Source organism: Tasmannia lanceolata, unplaced genomic scaffold (assembly GCF_043159265.1).
Source record: "Tasmannia lanceolata isolate RefF3 unplaced genomic scaffold, GAP_Taslan_0.1 ptg000018l, whole genome shotgun sequence".
Classification (NCBI taxonomy): Eukaryota; Viridiplantae; Streptophyta; class Magnoliopsida; order Canellales; family Winteraceae; genus Tasmannia; species Tasmannia lanceolata.
In genome coordinates, this window is record NW_027518695.1 from 62094043 (window position 1) to 62106588 (window position 12546).

The 12546-nt window shown below is 37.4% G+C and overlaps 1 long non-coding RNA gene across 12 annotated transcripts; it reads left to right on the forward strand.

Annotated features, from left to right (window-relative positions):
• Positions 1-1249: 1249 nt before the first annotated feature.
• On the forward strand, positions 1250-11226 carry LOC143849746 (uncharacterized). Of its 12 annotated transcripts, XR_013235805.1 has the most exons (7): positions 1250-1408; positions 5172-5217; positions 5396-5802; positions 5962-6235; positions 6351-6413; positions 7159-8392; positions 9989-11226. It is a non-coding gene; the product is annotated as an uncharacterized LOC143849746 (long non-coding RNA). The 12 variants fall into 12 exon arrangements; XR_013235804.1 differs by having other exon boundaries at positions 5962-7947; positions 8309-8392; XR_013235803.1 differs by having other exon boundaries at positions 5962-7404; positions 8309-8392.
• The last annotated feature ends 1320 nt before the right edge of the window (positions 11227-12546 follow it).

Consider the following 12546-nt stretch of genomic DNA (forward strand, 5'->3'; position numbering starts at 1 on the left):
TGACACAGTCATGTTCATTAACGTTCGGAACCTTCTGGTCCATCCAATCCCCCCTCCCCCCCCCAAAAAAAAAAAAACATTTATCTCTATGGAGATGATAAATGGAGAAATTATATGGTGTATGGCCGTGCATGCACCTGCAGCCCAAAAATAGTGGGGCCCACGTTATTTAGGTAGTCCAAACCATTCATTTGTGGTGCCCTGACATAGATAGGGCGTTCTCCATCGGATGATCCTAATCCTCTGATCCATGGGTGTCTTAGATTGTACTGTCGATTTTAAACCTCCGCAAATCAGAGGGTTAGGCTCATCTGATGGAGAAGATTTTCGGGGCACACCCTATCTATGTCAAAGCCCAACAAATGAATGCTTTGGACCACACAAATAATGGGGGCCCCACTGTATTTTTGGGCTGCACGTGCATCCACGACTCTCCACCGTGTAAATTCTGACATGTGAGATTTTATTTAGTATATAGTGTTTTTTCAAAAAGCAATGTATGGCCCACTCCATAAGATGATCCAAAATGCCTATTTGTTGGGCTACAACGTAAATAGGTTGTGCCCCAAAAAAACATTTCCACAGGATGATCCTAACCCTCCTCTCTATAGAGGGACTGCACGTTATGGAACTTTTGTAGATCCAAGGGTTAGGATCATCCTATGGAGATGATTTTTTGTGCACAACCTATTTAGGTTTGGCCCGACAAATGGACGGTTTGGATCATTCTATGTAGTGGGCCGTATAGTACCTTTTGTGAAAATACTAGAATATACGGCCACACCACCGTATAAAAACTTAAAATAAAGGCCCCCGCCCCACGTCTGTGTGGTTTCGGATACATTCAACTTAACCCCTAATGTTGAAACACTACCAATACCCGAATCCAAACACTACCAAAAACACAGTGGGCCCACATTGTTTGGATGATCCAAAGCGTTCATTTGATGGGCCTTGATATAAATAGGGTGTGGTAAAAAAATCAGCTCCATAGGATGATCATAACCCTTCAATCTGTGGACGGTCTATCTAACACAAATTGAAACCACAGGCGGGTGTACTTGTAACTTTTTAAACATTAGGGGTTAAGTTGAATGTGTCATACCACAGGCGTCTAAGTGTATTTTTCCCTGGGTTAAATTATAAAACAACTAAAAAGGGGCGTCCCTAGTAAAAAGGGGGTCGTATTCATCATCAATCAATAAACTTTAGGGTTAGGGTTGAGGATATTTATACGTGGAGACTCAAGCTTATCTCTTATACCTTCCGCTCTACCGTAAACACCAGAGTCTCGCTTCCTTTGGGGCTTTGATGATAAGCTCGAAATCCTGTCCAGCAGATCATCCACACTGAATCAATGTGAAAGATTGGACTCAAAGTCTGAAATCAAACCAGCAAGAAGAAGCGGGTGAACAATTTCTTCTTGTCTCCCTTTTTACTTCCAACCCAGTTTTGTTTTTACATGAAATTGCACATAGGATGAATACTATTTGGGGGAGTTTACAGATTGACTCCTTAATATATTATTCAAATGGTTATGGGTGGGAAGATGACAGAGAGGAGAAAAGAATAGACTTGTTGTTGTTATTGTATGAATCTGTAGTGTGGAGAGGTATTTGTGTGATTCTCATGGTTGGTATAAGGGTCTATGGAAAGATTCACTTGCTCAGCTTGTTTACAACGATAAGAGGGTGGAGGGGCGTAATTGATTAGAAAATTTTCTAGTCTCGATGGAGTAGATATACTTTGAGAAGCATGGACCCCAAAGAGAATTTTACTTGTTTTGGATGATGTTTGGAAGGTCTAATAAGGTTTTTTGAAGACTTGGATAATTTGACCATTGAACAGATAAATGAGAACATTTGAGGCAGTGGTGCTGCCCAGCATGCCAAGCTGGGTTTTGCCTCTTACATAGATATGCAGTCTGTGATGACACATGCAAAGACAAAAAAGCGCCCTCAGGGCTAAGCACCAAGTATTTGCCGAACTTTTGGATGAGGAACTACAACAGAGGGGGGTTTCTGTAATCCCAGCCTTTGCCACTTATAGAGGTATGCAGTCTCTGATGACACATGCGAAGACAAAGAGCACCCACAGGATTAAGCACCAATATTTTCCAAACTTTTGGATGAGGAACTACAACAGAGGGGGGGTTTCTTTAATCTCAGCCTTGACTATTTGGTATAAGAGCTCCCAATTGCTCAATGGATGTGGCTGCAGCAGGGGATCTTCACCCAAACGACTACACAAGACTTTACCTGATTCTTGGTAGGAGCCGAAACACAGTTTATCGGAGGAATTCTCCAATCGGAATACTTGGAGGCCTCTTATAAGAAGTGGGATTTACGGATCGTCGAATACGTTCCTGAAGACGTTCCCGAGGAAGAAGGGCCTTCACGGAAGAAGGCAAAGGCCAAGGCTGTGGCGGCTGAGGTTGTGTCCAACTCATTTTTCACTGGGATAAGGCCAAGAAACTTTGGGCCGACGTTGGCACTAGGGGCATCCTCACCGGTAGGTACATTGATCCCCATGTCCTTCAAAATTTTGATTTTAATGCCAAATTTGATGCCCTTCATTGGACACCCATCCTTCACCTCAACGAACCTGTTTATCCTCGATTGGTGCGTCTCTTCTATGCCAATCTCACAATTTTCCCTTCCTTCTTCAAAATCAAATCTAAGATAAAGAAAACTGTCATCAAACTCAACTATCACATTTTTGCCATACTTCTTGGGATTAGCCATGAGGGCCTCTTACAGTATTTTTGGCCGGAAGATGGGACACATTCACTTGATGATCTTGATCATGACACTGTCTATGGTCGGATAACACGGCGCTACCACCCTAATATGCCCCTACAATCTGCCGACCTCATTCCGGTTGCGCGCATGCTCCATAACTTCATGTACCACATCTTCATATCTCGTGCTGGGATGCGTGAAGCCCTAAGACCCTTAGAGGCATATGTTATCTACAACATCCTAGAGGGCCGCCAGCTTTGTCTGCCTTATATCATGTTTCGCTACATGTGGTAAAATGATATTTTATCAATTATAAAATTCATTTATCATCACTTGCCTACAAATGTTTGTTGTGGAGGTCTTTCTTTCAACATTCTCAAGGCAAATCAAGTATATCAATTTTAAAATGAAGCTATCATTTGATTTTTTTGAATACGAGGTTCTTTCCCATTCATCCGTGGTAAACATCGACTTGAAGCCCACCTTCCGATCTCTTAAACTCTTTAGTATGAGGAAGCATGTCGCAAAATCGTGTCTCTATGCTTACGCATAAGATGTAAAACATAATTGTATTGTTCATCCTTGCCTTTGCTATAATGTCTACGAATTTTATGTGGATGTATTTCTTTCAACAATCTCAAGGCAAATCAAGGTGTAAGATAATTTGGTGTGGAAGTATTTATTTCAACATTCTAAATAATTTGATGTATTTCTTTCAACATTTGCTAGCGAATCAATGTATAAGATAATTTGATGCGTATGTATTTCTTTCAACATTCTCCTCAAGGCAAATCAAGATATTAGATAATTTGATGTGGATATATTTCTTTCAACATTCTCAAGGCAAATCAAGGTATAAGATAATTCGAGATGGATGTATTTCTTTCAACATTCTTAAGGCAATTCAAGGTATAGGATTAATGACCCGATGTAGCTCAATCAATTCTAAGAAATAAATATTTTAGAATTCCTTAGTTATTGTTGTGGACTTGTGGCCGCATAATAAGGCCTCATTTTTAAGGCCTTTTACATATCTAATTGATTACACACATTGTTATTGATAGTCGAAGGAAAACCCAAGTCTCTGTGATCTCTTTCTAAAATTGAGTTACCTATGGGTGTTGGATTTGAGTGATGTACCTGATTCCATTGGAAATAAAAAACATGAGTGGTAACTTGACTTCTCTTGGTCCCTATGGCAAAATCACTGACCAACCTTTATTGCTAGAAATTTGTTGAATCACAACAGATACTAGTAAACTATTCAATATGTGACCCATGAATGGATATTGGATATGTATGCCAAAAAAATTTGGGAGGTTATCCAAAGTTGGGGATGTGACAAATGCAAAGGAAAGCAAGCCAACCTGAAGAAAAAAAAACAGACCTTCATGAGTTAGACCTTTTTCTAGGAATTCCTTGACCATTAGATTCCCATTAAGTTACAATCTATGGCCCCTTTTAAAGTATTTAAACCAATCTATTCGCAATATGCCAGTATTAATTAGATTGCAAGCCTGGACATTTTTCAAATTAAATATGGGAAAATATGGGAGAAAATCTTATTAATCCAATCTATATATACAAAGATAAAGGGCTGTTTCACTGTTCACGGTAACGTGGCATCCCTTCCCTTCCTCCCTCAAGTCTACAAGGCACAAAAATTCCAACTTGGCGTTGCTATTTACATGAGTGGAATTTCGTAATTCCCCGTAAATTACTACTGCCTATACGGCTTTTCATTTTCCACCTCTCCGTTACAGATTTTAGATTCTGTTAATATTAATGTTTCCATAAATCTCTCTCTCTGTCTCTCTCTCTCTCTCTCTCTCTATATATATATATATATATATATATATTTATTTATATGTATATAGTTTCAATTTATTTGTGTCCGTTTACATAGACGTTCTGCCTTTTTCCGTTACACTTTGAAACTGACTTCTCCTATTCCATCTCGCCACTACATCTCAGTTATATGTATTGGTTTCCATTTACAGAGACGTTCTGCCTTCTACAGTTATACTTTGAAACCGGCTTTTCCATACATTCTATATGTTTTCCTTCTTCTTCCATCCATTTGACGAAGGGATTTGCTAGCTTCCATCGCAGAAGGCACTTTGCAGATGGTCTGTTGCATCTGACAGCAGCCACATCATGAATGAAGACAAAACCTGCTGAAAAGTGAGCTGGCTGTCAGATGCAACAGGCTATATGCGACATGCCTTTTGCGATGGACACTAGCAAATCCCTTCGATTAAACAATATTTTTAGGTAAAACAATTTTCCCTCTATATATTCATTCCTCTGTGTACAGAGCATGCATGCTCTCCTGATTTCATTTTCGAGGATTATCCTTTATCATTCCATTTCTCTCATTAATCTAAAGGATTTAGATTTTTTTTGCGGAAAGCTATGGGTGTTTTGCAGGACTTTCATTGGATGTCAAGTTTTTCTTCCTTATGTGTCTTCTCAGGTTCGTTTATTCTTCATACGCTTTTTGCAACACTTTGTTTTTTTCATTCATCCTCTTTCCCAACCATCTTCTTGGCATTTCCCTTGAAAAAAGTAGAACAAATAACAATTTTTTATCCATGTTTTAATTTGCATGTGTCTGACAGTATATATATAAGGCCCTGCTGTTTGGATTGCAGGAATTTTCCAATGAGAATAATAGCTCCAAACTGCTAAATTTACCTACCCCATTGTTAAAGGGTTCTACTTTCTGATCGAGGTAATATCGAAGGGATTTTTGAATCATCTGCGCAATGACCTCTCACATCTTCCTCAATAAACGCAGCCTGGCAAAGTAATGGTAACAGTGACAGAGATTTATGAAGTTCCTTTTATCTTTGTTCAAATTTTAGGACATTTGGTGTATAGATTTAGTTTCAAACTTAAAATGGGTATAGAAAGGGTTCATTTGCTTTCATGATGCTGTTTTTTTTTTTTTTTTTGGTGTGTGTGTGTGTGTGTGTGTGAGCACGCGCGTGCGTGCGTCTGGATTTTCTCCACATAATTTCTGATACAGGAGGTACAGAATGGATGTTCTGCACAGGAGGTAAAGAAAGTGTTCTTTTGAATTTATTCTGATGATTACTCGATTGCTATGTTAAAGTTTCAAACTGGGTGTGGTTGCTGTTGTTTGTTTTTTTCTATTTTTATTGTGGGTTTTCTTAGCTAGTGATTTGATAATTTAGTATTGCTTCTTTATTAACAGATTCTGCATTGCTGATGGAGAAAGGAAATTTGAGGATCATGGTTGGGTACGCCTTGGGAGAGACAATGATGCAAGGCACAGATATTTGGCAATGGATTTTGAAAGATTTGGGGCTTAGTCCTGTGTAGTAGAAGGTTTTGGTCTTTTTGAGGTTTTTTTTTTCTTCTCTTTTTTTTGTTATGCAGTTGTTTTTTTCATAGAGGTTTAAAAATTTGATGCGGTTGTTGACCAGCATTTTTGGCTCTCTGCCTTTTGAGCCTTTGTTATAATCATGGTAATGTTTGGTTTTACACAGATTTCCTCAATCTTTATTTGATTTCTCATCAAGAAAGCCATATTCCAGGTAATAATTTTTTTCTCATCCTCAAATCTAATTTTTGTTCTTCAAGGTTATTCTCCACTTCAAGATCACCTGCATCTTGCTCCATCTCATCATGAACACCATACTCTTGGTAATATATAATTTCTTTTTATCTTCCTCTGCTGCGTAACACCATATTCCTGATAATATATAATGGGAAATGTTATCAGCACTACTGTATTTTGATGAGGGCACTCCTCACTTTATTAAAAGTACAGTATGGCCCGCACCATAGGATGATCCAAACCGTCCATTAGATGGGCCACAGCCTAAATAGGTTGTGCCCCAAAAATTATTTCCATAGGTTGATCCTAACCGTCCGATCTATAGAGGGTATAGAGGGTTCGAATCAACCCTCTAACATTCAGATCGGAGGGGTAGGATCAACCTATGGTAATGATTTTTGGGGCATTACCTATTTAGGCTGTGGCCCATCTAATGGACGGTTTGGATCATCTTATGGTGCGGGCCATACCATACTTTTAATAAAGTGAGGAGTGCCCTTGTCAAAATACAGTAGTGCTGATAACATTTCCCTCTATAATTTCTTTTTTGGAGCTTGAAAAGCAGTCGAGCAGTGGTTTGTGAAGATTATTCTGAAGATTTTGGTGAGTGTGCGGAGGAAAAGAAATTTGTTCAAATATGATTCCCACCAAGTGGATAACTGAAGCTTGCATATTGAAGAATTTCCATACCAGCAATCATATTTATCACCAAGTGGATAACTTTTATTTTCTTTTGGCATGTTTCTTTACCTTTTTTAAAACATTGAAATATATTAGTTATTAATTATGTAATTTGCTTATTCCATGGTTTTATGATTTTATTCTATGCAGGTATCAAAACAATCAAGGATTGGTGCAGGGTTTTATGCATTTTTTTTTTTTTTAAATTTTGACTTTCATTGATCATGAAAAATGTCCAAAACAAGGGGATAAGATTTCTGCGACGCGGGATATGTCATGAGTCTCGTCGATTTCATCGCATAGAAAAAGAAAGAAAGCAAAGTACATAATCATCCCACTCCAACCACCGTGTTATCATGCAGAAGGTGCCCGTCCGCCATTCGTTCTCTACAACAGGTAAGGATTTTCTGTGAAACCCATCAGGGATTAGTATTTATTTGGTAATTAGATGGGTCATCTGCATTTTCTGTGGTCAGTTTAGGGATTTGGGAGTTTTCAGTTTTGGAGTTCATATTGGTCTGGTAATACTAATAATGTTACACCTCTCTTCATAATAGATCATGTGAAAAAAACACAAAAAATACCATGTTTCCTGCTATTACGTATGAAAAGACCGTTCTTAGTTTCTGTTGCATGCAATCTGATGCTAGAAATTTCAATGACCTCCAACGTGCATTTAAACTTCAATTATGAACACAGTTGCAAAACACTTAAAAGCACTAACAGATTTGTAGACCAAGTGAGAATATTCCACGGCTCAGCCTTACTGTTGCATTACAATCTTTGCTGTGGTTGCTGTGTTTTCTTTCTTCTTCTTTTAAATCTGCAGAGTAGCCCCTGCAAAGGATGGGTTATTGTAGCTTGACAGGTATGGGGAAAAACCTTTGATATTCCACATAGAGTAGCCCCTGCAAAGGATGGGTTGTGGTAGCTTGAAAGGTATGGGGAAAAACATTTGATATTCCACATATGTTTCACTTGCACAGAAACTGCTCGATGAAATGTTTTTAAGAAAAGAAAGAATTTTTTACCTACCTTTTGTGCAATGTTAGTCTTTTACATCCGAGCAGAGATTTGCTCTTGCTGGCCTTTCCTTTTTTCATGACAATTCCTTTCAGGTTTATCCAAAAAACTTTCTCTTTTTCACATTTATATAGTATAGATAGTCATGGAATTCTATAGGGATATGTTATGTTTCATTTAATTGTAGGCATCATTTTCCTAAGCTTTGTAATAATCTACTATGGGTTCCAACATTGTTTATATTGGGTTTTTAAGGTTTTTGATTTGTTGAATCTAGGATTGCCTAAGATCGTTTGTTCGCATGTTACAACTTGATATATCTCACTTACCTGCTTCCATCAAAGACAATATCACCAGCCAGGTTGTTTCTATCTCTATCTAGAAGCTATTCATTTGACCTTATTTTTGTGCTTCCTTCTCATTTCCTGTTGTTGCATATAAATGGAAAAAAATTTCAATATAACTTCATTTTCTTTGTTTCAGTATGTGCAGGCAGTTCTTTGCCTTTTTATTTGTTTTGGAATTTTGATTGTTGATATGGAAATGAAGCTTTTCACTTTACTGAGATTTTATGTAGAAACCATGTCAGGAAAAGTGATGAAATGCGTTTGTAAACTATGGTCTCTAGGTTTTGAATGTGAATACTTGTTTTATCTCAATTTGTAGACCGTCAAATACACTTATTAAGACACACAATAGACTTCTAATCAAACCCAATCTTAACAAAAAATTGTTTCACATCCTTGGTTAAATCAAATCTATAACTATAATCCTGCAACCAGTCAAAGTTAAACACAGGACACTATCAGTTTAACTGATTTTGGAACTGTTTTAAAACAACACAAAATCAGCATATCACAATGATCCAATTGGGAGAAAACATTTAAACAACATGTAATCAGTTTCACATTTTCGGTCTTTGAACTGTTTTTTTATTTAATCTCGGTATATTAGGGCCGCTAAAAATGTCTCATTCAAGAAGGTGAGTTGAGGTGAGCTCAATTTGGGTGATTCATGGCAGTTTCTATAACGCATCCACCCTTGGAAGAAGATATGCCAAAGTCCTATAAAGCAACTACAACCAGAATAGATGACTTTAAAATGGTAATAGACACTGAGAAGTGAACAACAAAATGAAAAAAAAATAGGAATGGAAGAAAAGCAGAGGAAGTGAGAACCTATTACTGTAAGAAAGAGAGCTGAAAATGATAAACGTCAGGGTGGATCACAGAGAAAATAGAGATTAGAAAGGAGATAAAAGCAAGAGGAAGCTCAAGAAATTGGAGCTCACCTTCTTCTGTATAAGCTTCTTCCGCCAGTAATAGTTTCCAAAACATGACAAAAAATGGAATTAATTGAGAATACTGCAAATAAAAGCATGCAAATGATTAATCAAAGAGAATCAAAATGTGTGGGTCCATAAAGTAGGAGGTAGGTCAAGAAATTGGAGCTCACCTTCAACACCACATTATTTTGAATGTGAATACTTTTTTTATCTCAATTTGTAGACCGTAAAATACACTTATTAAGACACACATTAGACTTCTAATCAAACCCAATCTTAACCATAAATTGTTTCACATCCTTGGTTAAATCAAATCTATAAATGTAATCCTACAACCGGTCAAAGTTAAACATTGGACACTATCAGTTTAACTGATTTTGGAACTGTTTTAAAACAACACAGTCAGCATGTCACAATTATCCCAATTTGCGAGAAAACATTTAAAGAACATGTAATCAGTTTCACATTTTCGGTCTTTGAACTGTTTTTTTATTATTTAATCTCGGTATATTAGGGCTGCTAAATATGTCTCACTCAAGAAGGTGAGTTGAGGTGAGCTCTAATTTGTGGAGCTTCCGCTTATTTTATATCTTTTCTAATTTTTATTTTCTTTGATCCACCATTTGCATGCTTTTATTTGTATCATTCTCAATTAATTTCTTTTTTGGGCAGGTTTTGAAAACTGTTATAGGTGGAAGAAGCTTATACAGAAGGTTCGAAACTTTCATGATTCTTTGCACTTTTCTGCCTTTTGGAACTGTAGCTGAGAAGATCTGATGTTACATTTCAATGTCAAGAACTACTCGATGCTTCGCATTTGGTGGAAGTAGAAACATAGTATTGCATGATCCCGAGATTGACCCACGGTTAGTTTTATCAACATGTTCTCAAGAATGTGGTAAGCTGTATTTTTTTTTGGAATGTTTTTTTCTTATTTGTTAGTCTGTTTTTATCCTCTTGCTTCAGTTTTTGGATTTTGATTGCATATGTATACTGCCGAATTCTGGGAATGTTGTGCGCTTTTAATTTTTTATAGCAATTTTTTTCACATTCAACAGTTTCTTGCAAAAGGAGCTCTCTCTATTTGTCTGACTTTTGTCTTTATTTTCCTGTATTGGGAAAGGAATTGGTCTTTAGTTTGATTATAACAGTTGGACATGTTTCATGTGTAGAATTTCTTGGTTGTCTCACTAGACAAATCCAAAACATTCTTCCTCGATTTAACATTTGTTATCCCATGAAATGAGGATGTTTTTATAGACAGCATCATAACATGAATTGTATAATCTTAGTTGATACACATTTTTAAGATGGGGATTTTTATTAGGTTTCGCATTTCCACCCATGTAAAAACATTAAACAATCTTCTTTGAATTAGATTTTTTTACTCTTTTAGAGTCGAATTATAACGACTGAAAGAAAAATAAGGACCTGGAATCTCTCCCTGTTTTCACATCTCTTCATTGAAAAGTTACATCTTCCTTAATTTTGTATCTCTTGGTATCGTCAACACATGAAAAATTACAGCTTTCTTACATTCATATCTCTTTGTATGTCTCTTTGTACGCCTCACTACTGTCTACTAGAGTTCTAACCGTTCGAATTTCTGTAGCATCTACTAAATGTTTTACAGTGGTTACTCTGTCCACTTTTTATACAATGTTGTAGCCTCATGCCGAATTTGTTGAGATGCAGCTGGTATGGGTGGCCCCCCTCCTTCCTATACCAACTACTAAATGATTTCTTATATTTGAGATGTGCCCCCCTCCTCTTTCTGTAGCAACTACTAAATGATTTCTTATAATCTGATATTTAGCAACTACAAATTATTTCTTATAATTTGTTGAGATGTGTCAAACCAGTACATTCTCCACCGGCATCAACCACTCACTCCGTGCATCGCACGGGTTTCTTACTAGTATATATATATATATATATATATATATATATATATAGAGAGAGAGAGAGAGAGAGAGAGAGAGAGAGAGAGAGAGGAAAGTGTTGGTGAGCTTAAGCGCCCAATCACATTGGGGCCTACTTTGTTAGGATGATCCAAAGCATTCATTTGAAAGGCCCTTACATAGATGGGGTGTGTACCAAAAATCAGCTCCATAGGATCATCCTAACCCATCCATTTGTGGAGGTCAAAATGGACAAACATTATTTGTCCACAAATCTGCCCATTTTTGTCCTCCACAAATGAATGGGTTAGGATGATCCTATGGAGCTGATTTTTGGTACACACCCTATCTATGATAGGGCCTTGCAAATGAATGGTTTGGATCACCACAGAAAATGTGGGACCCATGTGATTGGGGCGCTTAAGCTCACCATAAGCTCAGCTCACCAACACTTTCCTCATATATATATATATATATATATATATATATATATATATATATATATATATATATATATATATATAGAGAGAGAGAGAGAGAGAGAGAGAGAGAGAGAGAGAGAGAGAGAGATGTTCCTGCGCAGCTGCTCATATAGCTTATTTGAGCAACTGCTTCAGAAACTCATGTGGCCCCACATTTTTTGGGTGATCCAAAGCATTCTTTTGGAAGGCACTTCCATGGATAGGGTGTGTACCAAAAATCAGCCCTTTAGGATCATCCTATCCCTGCCATTTGTGGAGGGAAAAAATTATCAGAAACAGTGTCTGTCCATTTTCCCCTCCACCTTTGATTGGGTTAGGATGATCCTATAGGGCTGATTTTTGCTAGACACCCTATCCATGGAAGGGCCTTTCAAATGAATGCTTTGGATCACCCCAAATATGTGGGCCACATGAGTTTTTAGAGCAGCTGTTCAGATAGCTTATCTGAGCATGGATTTTTAAAACAAGGGTGGGCCCACATTTTGGGGGTGATCATAAGCATTCATTTGGAAGGCCCCATCATGGATGGCGTGTGTACCAAAAATCAGCTCCATTGGGTCATCTCAACCCTTCCATTTGTGGAGGGAAAAATTGGGCAAATTTGTGGACGAACAGTATCTGTCCATTTTTCCCTCCTCAAATGGACATGTTAAGATGATCAAATTGAGCTGATTTTTGGTACACACACCATCCATGATGGGACCTTCCAAATGAATGCTTAAGATCACCCCCAAAATGTGGGCCCACCCTTGTTTTAAAAATCCATCCTCAGATAAGCTATCTGAGTAGCTTCTCACAAACCATTTCCTATATATATATATATATATATATATATATATATATATAC